Raw genomic sequence first — 4,829 nt, forward strand, 5'->3', positions numbered from 1 at the left:
GCTTCTTCCCATTGCGGTAAGGGCCATAGCTGCAGCACATCAAGGTAAGAAACATCAGTTACAGTTGATCCATCGAAAAAGAAAGGCCCATAAACTTTCCGCGGGATATTTCTTGGGGATAAGCGTGAAAGACTCGCACTCGTTCAACAAGTTTTTCAGTCTGTCTTTGTCATTCCATACTCTTCCCATTTTGCACACATATACAAGCAAAACTGTTTGAGTTGTTCTTTCATTTGGTGTATTATTTACAATTGTAAGTTGGGAGTAATAAATGCTACAACGCCTTAAAACCGGTATGTTCATTTTGAAACACACTGTGTTACCCTATGAGATTAATCATTGAGATGGTAAATAAATGGTGTATCTATAACTTTTGCGTGCAAACCGTATGAACTGGTAAGTGCTTAATCACGTCTGAACAATGAATCTAACTAATCCGAACCATTAAAGAATAATTTTCCACTAAAAACGCGTCATAAATTACATGCAAGCAAGCAGGGCCGCAGCAACAGTACCTCAAATGACTCTTAACCAAATCATATTTCCAAAATTACATACCCTCCGTATCTTTATCTCTCTGCTCTGCAAGCTGTCTCCAGACCGCTCAGCGGCATCAACAACACCCGTCTCCCTCACCAGCTTCTCTTAGACTGCTACAAAGATAACAATGTTGCTAACAACCAAAGATAACGTTGCTTGTACTCAGAACCTCTGTGGCGTGACGTATCGACTACTGAAAACCTCTCTTTGAAAAATATCCAGTATACAGCTATGAAATGCGGCACATCGAATGAAAACCAAGCTTACATCACTTTCCCACTTTTCTTGAATACCAAAAATGAGCTAGAACCCGTACAAAGCCCAAACACAATTTTCTAGGTTGTTTTTGATCACTTAGTCTAAATCTGACTTGGAAGAGCAGTTGAACGGAATGGACAGTGTCTTGAAAGGAGGATATAAGATGAACATCAACAAAAGCAAAACGAGGATAATGGAATGTAGTCAAATTAAATCGGGTGATGCTGAGGGAATTAGATTAGGAAATGAGACACTTAAAGTAGTAAAGGAGTTTTGCTATTTAGGGAGTAAAATAACTGATGATGGTCGAAGTAGAGAGGATATAAAATGTAGACTGGCAATGGCAAGGAAATCGTTTCTGAAGAAGAGAAATTTGTTAACATCGAGTATAGATTTAAGTATCAGGAAGTCGTTTCTGAAAGTATTTGTATGGAGTGTAGCCATGTATAGAAGTGAAACATGGACGATAACCAGTTTGGACAAGAAGAGAATAGAAGCTTTCGAAATGTGGTGCTACAGAAGAATGCTGAAGATAAGGTGGGTAGATCACGTAACTAAAGAGGAGGTATTGAATAGGATTGGGGAGAAGAGAAGTTTGTGGCACAACTTGACTAGAAGAAGGGATCGGTTGGTAGGACATGTTTTGAGGCATCAAGGGATCACAAATTTAGCATTGGAGGGCAGCGTGGAGGGTAAAAATCGTAGAGGGAGACCAAAAGATGAATACACTAAGCAGATTCAGAAGGATGTAGGTTGCAGTAGGCACTGGGAGATGAAGAAGCTTGCACAGGATAGAGTAGCATGGAGAGCTGCATCAAACCAGTCTCAGGACTGAAGACAACAACAACAACAACAATCTAAATCTGCTTCTAGAGACGGTTCCTGGCATGATGGCTTCTTTTTCTGGTACTATATGTCAGTGAAAATACCGGAGCAACGGACCAAATGCTAGTGAATGCTTTAAAAGAGCCCAGATCCCACTGGTACCCCTCGAGTGCTGCAGATGATGTGGATCTTTTAACATTTACATCTACATGACTGCTTTGCAGTTTACAGTCAAGGGCCCGGCCGAGGATTCATCCAAGCACTATCAAGATATTTCTCTACTGTTGCCCTTTCGAACAGCGTGCGGGGAAAATGAACACTTAAATCTTTCCGTGCGCGCTCTGATTTCTCTTATTTTGTTATGAAGATCACTTCTACATATGTAGTTGGGCGCCAACAAAATATTTTCTGACTCTGAGGAGAAAGTACGTGATTGAAATTTCATGAGAAGATCCTGCGGCAACGAAGAACGCCTTTGTTTTTATGATTACCATCCCATCTCGCGTACCACGTTCGTGACACCCTCCCCTATTCCGCGAAAATACAGAACAAGCTGCCCCTCTTTGAACTTCTTCGATGGCTCCGTGAGTCCTGTCTCATAACGATCCCATACAGCACAGTAACACTTTAGCAAAGGACGAACAAACTTAGTGTAGGCAACGTCTTTAGTAGACCTGTCGCATCTTCTAAGTGATCGACCAAAAAAACGCAGTCTTGGATTGGCTTTCCCCAAAACACTGTCTACGTGATCCTTCAAAGTTAAAAACTCCTCCCGAACAAGCCATGAAGGCCCAACAGTACCGACCGGCCGCCGTGTCATCCTCAGCCCACAGGCATCGCTGGATGCGGTTATGGAGGGGCACGTGGTCAGCACACCGCTCTCCCGGCCGTATGTCAGTTTCCGAGACCGGAGCCGCTACTTATCAATCATTTTGCCTCAAGGGCTGAGTGCACCTCGCTTGCCAACAGCGCTCGGCAGACCGGATGGTCACCCATCCAAGTGCTAACCCAGCCCGACAACGCTTAACTTCGGCGATCTGACGGGAACCGGTGTTACCAATGCGGCAAGGCCGTTGGCATTCAAATTTAAGCTATTCATAATTGTAATACATAAGTGAGTAGTTGAATAGACACCCTTAGATTTGAGTGGTTTATCGTTTAACCGAAATTTAGCCTTTTATTACCCATGAGGAAGACTAAACACTTTTCATTATTTAGAGTGAACTGCCAAGTTATCCTATGGTCCCCCTCCGCTGTCGTACACTGCAGTGAAGCAGTGGTGTTGCACCATTCGATTGGATACAATTAGCACACTAAGTTGGGTCGACGTGATACGTGACTGGACGACAGAAAGGAGCTGATATGTTTGGACGTGCCCATGACCACACCTTGAATAAAATACACCGGTTCGTTGGCGTATCTATGCGGTCTTTTCAACGTTTCTACAGGGACTGCTGTACCGCTCGCAGTCGACAATCGGCTTCAAACACATAAGTAAATGTCGCTGTCGGTGACTGTCCATCCCAAGTATTGGGTTCTGTATGTCGCAGACATTAGTGAGGTATTACACGCGTAGCAATGCAGAAAGGGAGTAGTAGGTGTCTGGTTGCGAGGAGTGTTTCAACGATGCACGATTTCGACTGATTCTCCAAATGGTGCAAGGCGTCGAGAGCATTGACGGACCAATGCGACGCTTTACCCAAAGTGTGTGCAGTGGGTAGCTGAAGCTGGTGGTGGTTCGCTGATGCTTTGGGGATATTTGTCGTATCATGACTTGGCCCAGTCGTTCAGGTTACTCAGATCGTAAACCAGGATGCTTATTTCGACATTTTTGGTGACAAAGTGTTGTCCTAGCTTGTACATCTTCATGATCAGTGTGCCGTGGACGATCCCATCTTCCAAGATGATACGGCGCTTTCACTGGACTGCACGTGTACGTTCCTGGTTTGTCGAACACTCTCGTACCCCGTCGAACAGTCTGGTACCCCATCGTACCTTGACTGGCCCACTAATTCAAGCAATATCAGTCGCTTAGAAAATGTCTAGGACTATTTGTAACAGCAGATGAAACGTCACATTCAACGTCTGCGCAGTATCGCAGTTCTACCAAATTTATTTATCAATCATAAACGTGAAGAAACTTTTTGCACGTCTTCGACGCTTAATTCAGGCCGTTACCAACGCTAGAAGCTATGCTAGATGGTATTAGTGTGATGTCTCGGTGCTTATGTTGATGTCCGTCCCTTATACCACGACAGTACCAAATAAAAATTATTTCGGTTTGACGCCTTGTCTAAAGTGATCGTTGACGTCCAGGGGGGAATTGGCCGTCGCCGAAATGGTGGAACCATTCAGCTGTTCGCCAGAAGTAATTTAAGGAAACTAGGTAAATTTAAAAAAATGAAAAATCCCTCAAATGTTTTCCGAAATGTTTTGTTTGAAAGTAACAAATAAAATAGATTAGAGAAACAGTTGACGCATCTCACTTGCTGTACATCATTTCGAACATCATTCAAAGGCCCGGCAAATGTTTCTGTAATCTATTCTATTTCTCCCTCTTAGACAAATCATTTCACAAAGTATACGACAGATTTTTAACTTTTTTTGTTTTCGAGTTTTGATCACAACACCTTAATTGCTTTCCTATCGTCTCCTGTTCCCTACATGTCCTAAATTTAGTACTTGATTTTAAGGGCCCCATTTTGATGGTTAAAAATCACACCAATGTAACTTTTCTGCACAAAATACATATACCATGAAGAGATGAACTTTTTTCTAATTCATTTACTTAGCTAACAGCGGCTGCTCGTGAAACATTTTAATTTTTCCTCAAATCACTCTTTTTTCTTAAGTACCCCAATTATTTTCAAGTTTTGTTTTGTTTCAAAACTAAAACTCGATCACATGAAGAGGAGTTTGATACCCCATTTGTCTACTTCCCACTCTTAATGAGGCATTGAAAATCCGGACAAAAATTTTCCCTCAGGTCACTAATTAAATATTTCTTAAGTACTCATTACATTCAAACAAATGTATTCCTTTAAGAAATTGAAAATAGGCAACACTGTGGTCATTTTGATACCCCATTTAACCATTTGCCACTCTTAGTTCGTCTATCAAAATTCGGACAAACCAGAGGGTAATTTAGTTTCGCTCAAACATTTGACCAGAAACGAGAATGTCTGACTTATGTAAGCGCAGTAAAA

General features: G+C 42.2%; 1 pseudogene; it reads right to left on the bottom strand.

The window, feature by feature from the left end:
- Positions 1-2,583: 2,583 nt before the first annotated feature.
- On the bottom strand, positions 2,584-2,701 carry LOC124790647 (annotated as a pseudogene).
- Between the last annotated feature and the right edge of the window lie 2,128 nt (positions 2,702-4,829).

This window comes from Schistocerca piceifrons, chromosome 3, assembly GCF_021461385.2.
Source record: "Schistocerca piceifrons isolate TAMUIC-IGC-003096 chromosome 3, iqSchPice1.1, whole genome shotgun sequence".
Taxonomy (NCBI): domain Eukaryota; kingdom Metazoa; phylum Arthropoda; class Insecta; order Orthoptera; family Acrididae; genus Schistocerca; species Schistocerca piceifrons.